The following is a 14720-nucleotide window of genomic DNA, read 5'->3' on the forward strand; positions in this document are numbered from 1 at the left end:
GCTTGGTGTTTCGTTTCACAATTAAAGTATTAAGGTATGATCTGTATTAAGTGGTAGGAAAAAGTCAAGTTACATTTATCAGTATGGGTTCAACAACCTACAGTAACTGAAAAACCGATCCAACATAATATTATCTCTAACCTACTTTACTAAACTGCATTTTTGCCTTGTAAAGTTTCAGGAAATTACTCCCAAAAAAAAAAAAAAAAAAAGAAAATCTGACTCTTGTTCTCTTGTATCATCATGTTTACATTCATAAATAATGAAAGTAGTATCAATCATAAATTACCTTATTTTAAATAAATAAAAATACAAAGTTATTTTGCCTAAAGCCATTTTATTTCTTTATTTGACCAATCACTTTGCCATTACATTATTGAAATCACATTTTGACAAGAACAAAAATGGAGAGTCTGTTCATTTAGACCCAAAACAGTCAGAACCCGATGAACCAGTAATGTAATCTAAACTACAAGTTTAATCACACATTGATTCTGACTCTAGTCTTTTTATGAGTGGACAGAAGCAGGTGGAAGGTGGTTAGATTGTGGAGTTCTAACAGTAACATGCAAGCTAATTGTGGTCAAAATGCACCTGCACCACAGATGCAGAGCTTCTTATGTGTGTGCCATATCTTTAAAAGGAGCTGAGACAACGACCCTCAACAATCTTTTAATGCACTTGCGGGGAGATTGACATTAGACTAGAGCGGATCAGGTAGGCAATCTTCGCTCATGACCTGAAGAAGCCCTTGTGTGAAGGTCAGAGCCATAGGTAAGGTACGGTCACATGTGCGCAGCAGTGAGGTATGTCCTGATAAGAGCTTCTCCAGAAAGTTGTTTTGTTTTTTAAATAAAAAGGTCAGTAATGGATGGATCCCTGGATGGGGAAACCCCTCAATGATGCCTTGTTGTGATTAATAACTTGTGTATGATAACTTAAGTAGGGTAAGATAATTGTATAGATTCTGATAGGTTAGTAGTATGCTATGCTAGTATGCTAATTAGATAGCTTGCTAGCCACAGATTAAAACAGAGAGAAATGTTTATTTTGATCATAATTATATAATGTGATATATAATATAAATGACAATACAATGCATTACAAAGCCATTTTTTTTTTAAGTTTTCTCAGGCATTGATTAGAAACTACCAAAAATAAGTTCTGTCAGCCAAATGAATTGCTTTAGGGTTCAGTGGGGTTGGAATTCAACAGGGTAAGATTTGGCACAACACACGACACAGGGCATCTGGTTCTGTTAAATGGAGAGAATATTCTTTTCATCTGGCTGGGAGGATTTAAAAGGACACATTTTCATATCCTGTTTTCAGATCTGAAATTAGCCTTGATATGTTTACAGCTTGCCTAGAGTCATGTGCATGGTAAGGGTGTGTATATACGCAGGTCTGTGTGTGTGCATACAGAGTATGACAAAGGTCAGATTTGTACTCCATGTGCACAAGTAGAACAAACAGACCAAAAATCATATTTATGCCATAGAATGGCCTCAGAAGGGAAAGAGGAAGTTACATACGCACTGCAGGCTTTCACCGGTCATTCTATGGAGGAACTCTGACTTTCAACACACAAACATGTCATAGCCTGGCACGTTTCCAAAATAAACCGAAACATCTAAAAGAATGCTACAACAGCTTCTTTAGTTCTTAAGATTAACATAATATTTCCTGCCACTGCACATCAGACAAGACAAAACCATCTGTCCTCCAGCTTTCCATTTTGCCACAGCAGAACAAGATGGCCACTTCTGTGAGCTCTGATGAGTGCGCAGAATGCCACTCCCTGCCTGCACCACACCCAAATAAGGGCAATGGGGCCTTGCCGGGCCAGGAATGAGTCAGCATGAACTCAGTAGTTTTGTTTATGCCTGAGAAGAACTAACAGCAAAGCTCGGGCAGCTCACGTGAGTGGATGGAGAAAGGCTGATGCAGGGTAAGAAAGAAAATGGGACCTGTCTGATCTTGGATTGGTTCAGACAGCCTTATTGACTGCCTGGAAGGACTAAATTCCTGAGCCCACAATACCTTTACCTCTGCACTGTCATCTCAGAGCTGATGTGCCAGGAATGAGCCAACCACAACAGTTCTTCAGCTGGCAGCTTTAGCTGCTACACAGGGACATAAAGCTTGCCAGTGAAGAACTGCTGCAGGTCAGCCAGTAGGTCTCCCAGAGAATGATCTTGATGATACTCAGAAAACGTGGGAATGGAGTGTAGCTGGACCTGCAGCAGAAAAGACAAACAGATGTGTGAAAGTGCCAAAACATCATAAAAAAATCAGTTCTATTATTAAATGAGCAAGATAACTAATGTCATAGTAAACATGTAAGTTATTTCCCATTAGCTTTTCAAATTCACTTTAAACATCAGCCTTCATTCAGGACATTTGAAAGCAGACAGAGTGGAAAAATGTAATGTTGTGACTGATAAAATAAACAATACTGTCACAGCCATGCAGATGAGGGAGACAGAGCAAGAGAAAGACACAGAGAGTTTAGTCATGTGCTCTCTGCCCCGGAGGTATCGCAGGCCTGCTACTGCTTCAGCATTCATTCACTCAGCTTTAATTGCGTACAGATAGATCAGCCTGTGCACAGGGCTGAGGCTTTTGATCATGCTAGAACCGTTCTGCAGGAAGACTATACACCACTGACACAACATTAAAAGTCTCTCCTTATCTAACTGACTTAAAGGTTTAGTTTAGTATTGAAATATCTTCATTTAACCAAACATTTGCCACAATGGCACAATTTGACTTTTTCAGGCAGGCAGTCTCTGGGCCTTACTCTTCCATTGATCCAAACAGTGTTAAAGGTGACTATAAAGCTCTGTGCTTTTTCTGTAGTTCAAGGATGAGTACAGCCTCTGTGAACCCAATGACCCTGCTGAATCACAGAAAAAGGGCCAGTCTGCAAAGCAAACTGCACTGGGCACTCCCTGCACATGGACACACTTGTTCAGCTTTGCTCCCTTTCCTACACGCATTTTCAACCATGACTTGGAAACTGTGGTTCTTGCCAAACAGCATGACCATGCTTATTTAGCCACCCACTGGAAAAACAAATGCAGCGGATAGATAGAAGAAATGGATGCTTAATGAAACAATTTTGTTTTCAGTGATGGAAATCACATACGGTTGCTGCTTCCCCCTTCAGCTGGGTCTTAAGCGTGCGGTTATCAGACACCTGGGCAGCTGAATCGTCCTTTGTCTGAAGGTGGAGATAAGATCCTTCGGTGTCCGGAACACTGCAGGCAGGGAGTGCCGAAGGCTTCGGTTACAAGACTTAAACACAATTACATATCCTTGTCCAGCATCACTATAATATGCTCTCTCTAGTTGTGACACCCGTTAATTTATCCCTACTGAATGAGCGATACAGACTAAACAGTTCTGGGTAACATGCATTTATGGAAAAGCCAGACACTTTTCTCTATCCCACCATTTGTCCATTGGGCAGGGAAAAAATGTGGATGCTCGGTGGTCCACTAAATGGCTTTTGAAGTCCCCACCCATTCAAGACACTCAAGAACCACAAGCTTCAGTAACAAGTGGTCAGCACTGGACACAATGGAGCATTTTTAAACTTTTACCATTTCTTTGACTCTATAATATATACAAACACATAACGGGTGTGCAGAACACTGTGTTCCCAAATAGTGATTTATTGTAAAGCTGTGGAAGCTTTCCAAACAATTACAGTCAGGCTGCTCCACAAGCCAAGTGAAAATGGTGAAGTATGTGCCCGTCTCTCTCACTGTCTGCAGCGACTGCTCTCACATTTTCCTTTCTACAACTCTAAGCACTTCCTCTGCATCAACCTACCTTCCACAAGCTAGGAAACTATTTCAAATGAACCAATTTATCAATAGCCCAGAGAAAGCTCAATTTGGGAGATAGGTGGAGGTGAAAACACCAATACACTTCATCTTCAGTGTTCTCAGTTTTTTATTGCACTCAAACTGTTGCATTGGTGATATCAGCTGTTTAGCAACAGCATCCAAGAGGGACAGCTTGCTCACGTCACCAGGAGACAACAAACAGCTTAGGTGGCAGGTGAGAGACAAAACTGCATTTCAATCTAATTGGCAAAGACACAAGATTCAGGGTTGAGTGGTGAGGGCTAGGCTTGCCCAACATCTGGAAGACAGTGGGAAGAGGTCAGAAGCCAAATCTTCAAAGCGAGTGCTGTTACACCCTCCTTCTAAACAGAAATGTGGCAGATTCATGTTTAACTGCTTTAGTCAGGCGAAGCATCCTTTAGCTGCCACATAAATGCAACAAATGTCACACAAAAATTGTTACTGAAGTGAGTTGCAGATCAATGCATTAGTCATTCCCTTCAGCTTCCAAATTAATTATTAAGAAGTGATTATACAGATTGGGTGGAGGAGTAATCTTTAATTAAAGTGAAATACTGCATTTGTTTGAACAGAAGCACTGCGAGGACATTCCGGAGCAGAGATTATGATTAAGGGAAATTGGCTTTAAAGGTGCAAATGCCACAAGCTCACTGCTCAGAGTACAGTGATGGAGATGTTACATGCCCGTCAGCTTGTCCTGTCAAGTGGGGGCTCTCAAAAGGAGAACATTAGGGAAAATGATAGGAGAGAAGAGGATGAAACCACACCCAGTGGTTGAACGCAAGAAAGTCTCTTGTAGTTCAGCTTTGGTGAAAAAATGAGCTTGGAACCAAAAACTGGCAGAAATGCAGCAAGAATCTTTTGGAAGGAAACTGCTTAAGCCCAGAGGAATAAGAGAATCCATTTTAGTTATGAAATGCCACATGACACAGCATGCAAGAGGATCATCAGTAAGTTGGAAATAAACAGCCAGTTCTTTACAACCAGAAGTCAACAGCTGCAAAACTTTCAAGCACAGATATATGAAACAAATTCCTCCACAAACAGGCACCATATTTTAAAGACAACTTGCCACCAGAAGCCAGTCCTTGAGGTGAGAGAGAACACCAGAGATTCTATCTGGTCCTAATATCAAAGTGTCCAAAGCACTTTTTTTTATTACTGCAGAGGCACAGATGCATTGTGCCGATGCTCGAGCTGGGCTTTGTCCCATCCACATTGTTACCATTCACCTCCATGTCACACAGGTCTTGTGCATTATTCACTGGTCTTTAAATATGCATTGACCTGCATGTCCACTTGCATCTCAGCTCCCTCCTTAAATCACAACTAGTTGTGTCTGCATCGGGCCCTTTGAGGAGGCCAGGCAATCAAAGCAGGCCATTCCAAAAAAACGCTTAAAATGCTGACGGCTCTGGTAATTCTGCCATGAATCAAGGCATGAGTCAGGCAACCGGTGAGCAGGCATCAGTGAGAAAAGTGCAGACCTTGATAAATAGATGCCATTCACTATTGCAAAGATAAAAAGACTAAAAATTGCCAGATGCCAGGAAGGTGAAGAAATGGGAATAAGCCATTCTACAGAAAAGTGCACCAGTACCCAAAAGGCTTTGCAATTACATCAGTTTGTTTGTAAAGAAGAGGAGATAAACAGGAAGACTTACCAGGGACTCGTCCGGTACAGACATCACAAATACATCCTGCTTCTCCTCTCGTGAAGGCATAACCTGTCTCAGTGCAGGCGTGATTGTCCTGCCAACCCAGAAATTATGAAATGAGGATGGTGTTGTGTGTTTACAAGACAAAACAATTCCTTTATATCTCAGATAAACACAATCTAAAAGATCACAGACACTCTAGATGCGGCAATGACATGGCCATGTTTAAAGCGCTTAAGAAAGGTAATCTTTGCTGTAATCTAAAATGTCTATCCAAAGCCTGAGCTGTAGTAGCATATGTAGGAGGACCATGATAATTTAGAGGAACCTTGAAGGAAAAAGGGGCGTGGCACATTTATATACATTATTACCCAAAGGCCCCACCTGGTCACTGCTTCCCCAGAACAAGGAGTCCGTGTGAATCAAGATACAGGTTGTTCAAGGTCTCAGAAACTATCTGCTCTTGTTTGATATGAGAACCACCTCCTATTCTTGTCTCTAACATTCAAGACACAGACAAACATGGTGGCAAAAAAGGTTGGATATAAAAAGAGGAAATTCCAGCAGGGTTATACAATGGAAATGACTGTGGGGCAACACGGAAGTAGCGGAGCCATTTCAGGAATTCATGTAATCTCCTGCTCATATATTAGCTAAGGCGTGGGGGCCCTATAAATCTCTAATGAGAGCTCCAGAAACACACATGAAGCAAGAGGAAACTGGGAGACACTCTGTGCCTTTGAGATTGCAATGACCATCCCACAGACATTCATACTGCTGTTTGAGGCTCACAACCTGCCACAATGCAAATGGAGCTCACTAAGGTAATACTTACAATGCACACACAAATCACAAACAGACAGACACATTCACATCTGAACTGCAATGGCTACCACATGCTACACGGTATGAAAAAATTACAGCATAGAGAGAATTAGGCAAATTCAAAAGGCAGAGGTAATTGTGCTTTCTGTAGCTTGCGCTTCTGAAATGCAGATTGTAGCACCAAAGAATGAAGAACATCTGGCCAAGATTAAAAACTGAGCTTAAGCTTATTTTTTATTGTCATTTTATAAAGCACAGCTTATGAAGCAAAGTCAACAAAACATTTCAATCCAGTTCTCTGTAAGAGAGAGAAACCAGACAAATTCCAATAAGGTATGAAATAATAAAATTGTATGCTGCGTTACAGCAGTGCCGCTTACATGCATGTCTGCATTAGCAGATCCAGACCTACCCTCTTCCTTTCTTTAGCTCTGATGCAGTTACAATGATCGCTCAGGACTACATTCTACAGAGGAACATTCTGTATTACAAGCAAGGATGAACTTGCCATCTAATGAAAGAGGAAGCCAACATGATGGTAACAGTTAAACCATAAATAAGCGGTCTCAAATTAAGCTCTGTTCATAATGTTGTCTGTTGTAATGACAAAACATTGCCTGTTTCCTTCACCTCGCCCCCTACACTCTAAATCACAGCTCACAATGTTAGAGCTGCACAGTAAAGGAAGCAAAAGCTTTGACTTCACTCAGTCATGCTTTCAATATTGTGCCAGTCAAATGGTGTTCAGTAAATCAGACTGAATGGGAAAGTCTCCATTAAACATCAGAAAAAATTCATTTACAATTATACAAAAATGCATGCATCTAGACTGGTATACTGTTATTAGATAACACTGCATATGGCAAAGCCAAGATTAGTTACTTAATGACCAAGCGCAACAGAATTGGCAAAACGATGCAGAAAAACAATCAAATAACACAAAGCTTAGCACAAACTCAGAAACATTAACTTTATCATCGCATATCCACAACTTATCATCACCACCACTTACCTAAATAATAAACATTTCCTTAGGAAATGGAATTATACAGAACAGGTTAATTCCTGCAGTTTGCCTTCCCTCCCTTTCTCTAATTCTCGCAGCCCTTTCCATTGCACTTTCTGCAGTATTTCCAATGGTCAAGTCTCTGTGCCACGCATTCTTGGGATGCCTGGTACATATGGTATAAATTCCATTCTGTCTGCAGAGGCCCTCCATGCTGTCTGAGGTACTCCGTGCTGGACTGACTCCACCCTTCCACAGAGCTGGGCCAGCTTACACGGTCTTGCCGAAGTGAAATAGCTTGCCTTAAAGAGTTAGTTCACCCAAAAATGTTAATCCTCTCATCGTTTACTCACACTCAAGCCATCCCAGATGTGCGACTTTCTTCTGCTGAACACAAAGATTTTTAGAAGTATTTCTCTGCTCTGTAGGTCCATACAATGTAAGTGAATGGGTGCCAAAAATGTTAAGCACTAAAATCCACATAAGGGCAAAATAAAAGAACTCCAGACGACTCTGGTGGTTAAATATATATCTTCTGAAGCGATTTGATAGGTGTGGGTGTGAAACAGTTAAATATTTAAGTCCTTTTTTTTTTACTATAATTGTATCTCCCTGCCAAGTCAATTTCCACTTTACTTTCACTTTCCCATTCTTCTTCTTGTGTCTTTGGTGATTCACATCCTTCCTGCATATCGCCCCCTAATGGGCTGGGAGGAGACTGTGACAAAAAATTACTTAAATTTTGATCGGTTTCTCACCCACACCTATCATATAGTGTCTGAACACATGGATTTAACAACTGCAGTTATATTGATTACTTTTACGCTCCCTTTATGTGGATTTTGTAGTTTAAAAATGTTGACATTCACTTACATTGAGGAACTACAGAGCGAAAATATTCTTCCAAATATCTTAATGTGTTCTGCAGAAGAAAGAATGTCATACACATCTGCGATGGCATAAGAGTGAGAAAATCATAAGAATTTTCAATTTTGGTTGAACTATCCCTTTGAGAGAGAGAAAAAGAGAACTAGTATACAAGTGGAGTAAACATGTTTTTTTTTTAAATAAAACTCATTTCCACTGGAAAGAATGAATGAGTTGCTTCCTAGTGTTTGGCATGTCTCTGCATAGTATGCTTGTGCCTGTCTCTTTACATGTATATACACTGTGTGCTAGAGGCAGAAATTCAATGAAGAACAATTACACAAAACCTTGAACTGGGTCACTTACATGGCACTGTGGAACACAAAGCCTGCAGCCCATTTAATCAAAGGGAGATTATACAGGTCCCTCAGGGTAGACAGCAGAACAAAACTCACTGACTAGGAGACTTCATGTCTATGACAGTGCCAAATTATCTCTACACCAAGACACTAAAAGTCATTGCTAGGCAGTAGTCATCACCACCAACAATATGGAATTTCAAGTAGGAAGGTAACAGGACTACCTCATGCATAAACTGAGATGTTAGGAAGGGTGTTCCGTGAATGCAAGGTAAATGTTGAGGCTAACAAGTCAGATGGGTTTGGAACAATATGAGGGTAAGTAAATGAGAGGATTTTCATTTCTGGGTGAACTATCCCTTTTAAATCTCATTCAGTGCTAATATAGCGACAAAATGTGGACAGAAGCTCTTCATACTGCCCGAGCGTCCAGCATTTGGTCCCACAGGACTGCGGGGCTGCACAGACGGGAAGCTACATTGATTTTTGAGACAACAGCAGACCTTCTTCTGAGATCCTAACCTCCCACACTCATACAACTACAGCCACCAGCCAAACAGGCAAATATCTGTCGGCACAGAGCTTCATCTGAGGAAAAAAAAAAAAAAAAAAAAAGAAAACCCTCTCACAGTCTGTGTGGCACAATACCGCTCCAATTACAGAGGCAATATAGGGACCTTTGCCAGGACTCCAGGAAAGAAAAACAAAACAAAAAAACTTTGCCTTAAAACATCATAAATGGGAGCATAAAAAAAAAACGAAATGACAAAGAGACTTGCACAAAAGCAATGATGTGTAACGCGAAGGGTGTGTCTTTATAATGTCTCCATGCCATTTCTCCTGATCGGGCCATGCATGCAGTTATCCGAGCTCAATCCTCCATGAATTGGTCAGTTCATATTCACAGATCTTATGAAATCCTTCAAATTACTCATGCAAGTATAAGTACACTATATAGTCGAGGTTAAAGAGAAAGCAAAATATTTGAAATTGGAAAAGTTCAATGATTCAGAAAGACCTCCCCGTGAAGACATCTCTGAAAAATGTCAAAACCAAAAGAAAGGAAGTGTCTAAACGGCAGAGACCTTGAATAGCAATCAAACTACCTCCTTTGCTGATATCTCCATTCAGAGCACAGACTGTCCAGGGAGTTTTAGACACCATTGCTAGATTTCTATATTAGTCTTTGAGCCACGCTTGGATGAAAAATAAACTCATCTAGAAGTGAACTCAACTGCAAGACCAGAAAATGGGATCACAGAGCAAACAAATCCTTCCAAATGCACAGACGCATTAACTGTATGAAACCACATACAAGGGACTCATTGCAACAAAAAGTACATCAGTACACTTGAAGAAAATGAGACCTGCTCATATAGATCCAACATGTCCAACCTTCCTATGGAAGGCAATTACCCTTGGCAAAGATACAGATGTTCTTTTTCTCCTATAAGCTGCATTGTGCTGATTATTTAATTAGCTCTACCTGCATCTAAGTTTGCTTATATTTTGGGTAAAATACAAATAAAAGGAAAATTGTATATAAATCCGAAATATATTATGTTCCATTCCTAACGTAAAATCTAGCAAAGGAATTTGTACAGAAAAAAAAAAGCTAAAAAATAAAGTTAATTTGTATAATTTTGTATCATCGTTAATACTGTATATAACTACATTTTGGGTTTATATTGGAAACCTGCAGGAATGTATCAGCAATGTTAGTCTTAGCTTGTAAAAAAATACAAAGAAAATCACTTATTCTTGAATTCTGTCTCAAAAAACTAAAAACGCACTTTCATAAGCAAACTTAATTATAGGAATATCTCAGGTTCAATACAAGTTAAGTTCAGTCGACCGCATTTGTCGCATAATGTTGATTACCACAAAATTAATTTTGACTCGCCTTCTTATCTTTATAAAAAAAAAATGTAACAATGAGGCACTTATGACGGAAGTGAATGGAGCCCATCTTTAAACATTTAAGTCAGGGCGGAGCGAACGAGTGGCCGTGTAATGGGCACAATTTAGTTTTTTTTAGAGGTGGCTTCACATCTATGCCTTTAAACCTTCCAAACTGGCCCCATTCACTTACATTGTAAGTGCCTTACCGTAACCTAGATTTTTTTGCTTTAAGGGAAGAATGGAAATTATATTTTGTACCAATCATGTTGCCACAAATGCTGTCGACTGAGCTTAACATGTATTGAACACGGAATATTCCTTTAAAGCTGACTAAAAAGGAAAAAATTGGTTTTAACTTGACATAAATCGCAGTCATTTGCATAATTGGTGGCTTGAATAAGGCTGGAACAGAGAAAAAAAAAATGGTGGGTTACGTCATACCTTAAGCTGTAATATTTTTACTTGAAACAAGAGTTGGATTGATTAAATCCGTTAAAAGCAGTTGCATAATCATGAGTTAAGGGTGCTTGTCAACTCTTGATTGCTTTGATAATTCCGTCCACAAATTCAAAAGAAGCAAGCAGACAGCAGTCTGGAGATATGATATCATACGATTGGAAAATTCCTTGATTGCACATTGCGTTTGTAGTCGTTTTAAATCTATGGTCTTGAATGATTCTGTAACAAATTTTACATTTCACAACATCTAGACAGTCTGATAGATTTCATCAAATCACTAATGATAAAAATCAAACACAAAATTTTAGGAGTTAAGTTGTTGGGGGGGGGGTGGTGAAATAATATTTAATTACTTACCTTCAGAAGTTGGACGTCATTCAGACATAAGAAGAAACCCATTTAATGGCACAGTTGACACTGATATGAAACTGATGTCTTCAATCCAGATGTGAGGCTGTGTGTGAAAAAGGGAAAAGTGAGACAGGCCAAGTACGGTAGATGCAAAAAGAGAAACAAGTAGGCTAACCTAGAGAGAAAAGAACAAAACGCGTATATATCGCAATGTACAGGGTGGGGTCTCGTGGAATTTGCAATGCGCCTCACAGGAATCGATGACGATGTATACGAATCACCTAATAAGCTTTTTGTCATGGAAAAAAACTAAACACGTTTAATCTAATGCTACTCAATTTAAAATATTATTTTGAATTTGTCATTTCTCGTCAATCCGAATCTCCTGCTGTATTTTCTTTCCTCTTTAAAGAGACTAAAAACTAATTAGGCGGCTTTAAAATCCGCTCAGGGCCTTTTACTTTTTTTAGTTAAAAAAACATTTATTAAAAATACAACTAAATAAAACAAAAAAAGGGAAACCTAATAAGTAAACGTTAATACGTTCTTTGAAAACACGCCAGCTATAGGCGAATGGAGTTTAATATATTGCAGCTAAAAGCAGAGCAACACGCAGTTCAGTAGCTTGTGTTAATACAGTGTTAACTATCAGCTTCTTTATTCTGACATCTGCAAATCTACTGGAGTTGATAAATAGCGCACAATCGATATCGGTGCAGTGATATAGTGTCTAATAGAATTCTGAACCTTTTACATTTCAATTTGTCGACAAACACCTTATGAGTGAAAACTTTTGAGAGAGACAATGGCCAACACCTACCTACTTCAACTGGTACAATTGTCGATTTGTGTCTTGAAGATCGATTATTATGTAATGTTGGCACGCGGTGCGACGATCAGTTATTATCCGCGTAATATCCTTTATATTCAACGCGATAAGCTTTTTTCACCCGCAGACATAGCCTACAGACGGTCTACTTGCCAGCGGACTTGCGCACGCCCTGTACGGCTACACTCTGAACTGTGCGCGCGCGGTCTCTGACCAAGTCGCGAGCTCTTCCAATGGAATGTAACAGATTCCATCCGTTAATGACGTGGGTTCACCTACTTCCAAAAAGTTACAGCGATTGTTATAAGGCTCATCGAATGTCGCTTTGTAACATATTCCAGAATGATTGTGTAATCGAATGCTTCCTGGATTTAAATATCTCACCCAATCCTACCGGTGTCAGTCGCATCAAATGCTAACGATAACCACACACACAAAACCTAACAAATAGATATATATTAATTCTGTAACACTTTAGGCAAATCGCCCTTTTGCTGAAAGCCACACCTTAACCCCAAATCACTCCTGGCATCAAATATCTAAATCTTGACTCAGCTAAAAATATTATTTATCCTATGCTACTAAGACAACTCGAGAGATCGCCTTTCGAACAATGTAATTACTCAACTTAAGCATAACGCTATAATTATTTCGTCCTTAAATGTCACAATCTATCGCTGCGTCCCGACTCTTCGCTTCAACTCCCCTCATGCCGGCTTGTCCTCCAGATCAGCTGGCAGCGCAATGACGCCAAAAGCAACAGTTGACCAATCAAACACTAACGTCAAAAACCAGAATAAAACGCCCACTTCTGATCGGCCTTGAATGACAGGTCTGCGCACCAATGGCATGCTCGGAATCAGAAGGCTGTAAAACACACTGTCCAATAATATTATCTCTCTCCGACAGGCGTTCTTCCAAAGAGCAATGAGCACCTCTGTAAGCAGGACTGTGTAACTGTTTTCAGATTCTTATAAAATCTTTTTTTTAATACAATTCAATGCCTGTAAAATTTTGTTTTTGAGTTATTAACATCTGTGAGACAATTACCCAATTAATTGTGGCATATTGTGCCCTTCTAAACACAGTAAATTCATATATATTATATTGTTAATGAAGCACATTATGAAATGTGGGGGGTTTTTTACATTAAAAAGAAGAAAAATTTTGACCAAAGAGAAGGACATTTTCTACATTTCATTTTCTATTAAAAAAAAATATTTCCGAGGTTTCTGGTGAAGTCTAAAGCTGACTTTAAAGCTGCTATTGCTCATTTTGTGGACGGAAACATTAATTGGTGGCTTGCTGAATCTAGAGGGATTTTTTAACAAAAATGCAAATTCCAGCCACTGAAGGAGAGAAAAAAGCTGAAAAGTGCAGGCTTTTATTCTCTAATCAGAATTTATGTTCGTGGCCGCAGTGTGAACAAAAATGGCCAAATGGAGGATAAATGTGTTTTATGGTATTCAGAAATTGAATTAAGGCAAATAAGGTTCTATATGTTAAAACTAAGGTGTCTTTACAAAGCCAAGTTAAGCCTGCTTAAAATTCTGTTTAAAGAAGCAATGCCACATAAAAGCCAGTCTAAATTAAACCAGCTCTGACCCACCTCAGCCCCTGACCTAGTATCAAAGGCAGTTCTGATGAACATCTTCATGGTCATTGTTATAAGGGCAGTATCTCATATCATTCAACTTAATCTCACATTCTCACACCCAGAACTCTGCGACTGTCAAGTCCTGCAACAAAGTCACAGTACAGCAAGGAAAAACCTGAATGGCCCATGTTACTTAATTACTTGTATTAGTGTTAACAAATGAAAAAAAAATGCTAAATATTTGCAGGTGCAAGGGTAATTTATTAAACACAGGAATTAGTGAAGTCCAAGATCATTTAGAAATGGTTTAGGGAAATAATTACTGAAGTGAATTCCTTTAAATATGTTTGGAGACTCCTTGGTTGGCTATGGCACTGAGGAGGTGATATAAACAACTTGACAAAGCAATTTCCAGTATAATGTTTCCAGGAAACTATTGACGATTTACATAAACAATGTTACTTAAACAGGCTAAATGTCTTTAGGACTGAGTTTGACTTGCCTCTTCTTCTTAATGTAATTGTCATACAATTTCACTTTATCTCTACAGGCAGTATCTGTGAGACATCCTGTTACTTAAGAGACTGTGGACATCAAGTATATCTGGTGTAAATCCTGGACGACACATTCTCTGCCTGATTCTGATAAGGTCAGATACCCTAATGCTAGCTTTGGTCCACTGTCTGGGCATGTCCCTATCTAATAGGCACATCCCTGCGTTTGGCACTGGGGACTTAAAAATAAACCTCCTCAATTTAGTTCTTATTAAATGTCACTCTGTTGGCCCCCATGTGAACACATCAAAATTCTTTAAGAAAATGTCATCTTGTGTTGTGGTTAATGTTAATTTACCTGGTGCACTGAACAGGTCTCTCCTAGGACTCATTAATCCAGCTCGTAAATGGATTCCAGGAATCTATCGGCCCACTCCCAGGCAAAAGCCTTCCTACATGAGTACAGCAATACACCTCCATGATGAGAAAATATTAT

At 39.4% G+C, this 14720-nt stretch overlaps 1 long non-coding RNA gene across 1 annotated transcript; it reads right to left on the bottom strand.

Moving 5' to 3' along the window:
- Positions 1-225: 225 nt before the first annotated feature.
- LOC127632174 (uncharacterized) lies at positions 226-12834 on the bottom strand. The gene is made up of 4 exons (XR_007969059.1): positions 12125-12834; positions 11311-11407; positions 5542-5629; positions 226-2239 (listed from the first exon to the last, which is right to left on the bottom strand). It is a non-coding gene; the product is annotated as an uncharacterized LOC127632174 (long non-coding RNA).
- Between the last annotated feature and the right edge of the window lie 1886 nt (positions 12835-14720).

This window comes from Xyrauchen texanus, chromosome 38 (assembly GCF_025860055.1).
Source record: "Xyrauchen texanus isolate HMW12.3.18 chromosome 38, RBS_HiC_50CHRs, whole genome shotgun sequence".
NCBI classification, from domain to species: Eukaryota; Metazoa; Chordata; class Actinopteri; order Cypriniformes; family Catostomidae; genus Xyrauchen; species Xyrauchen texanus.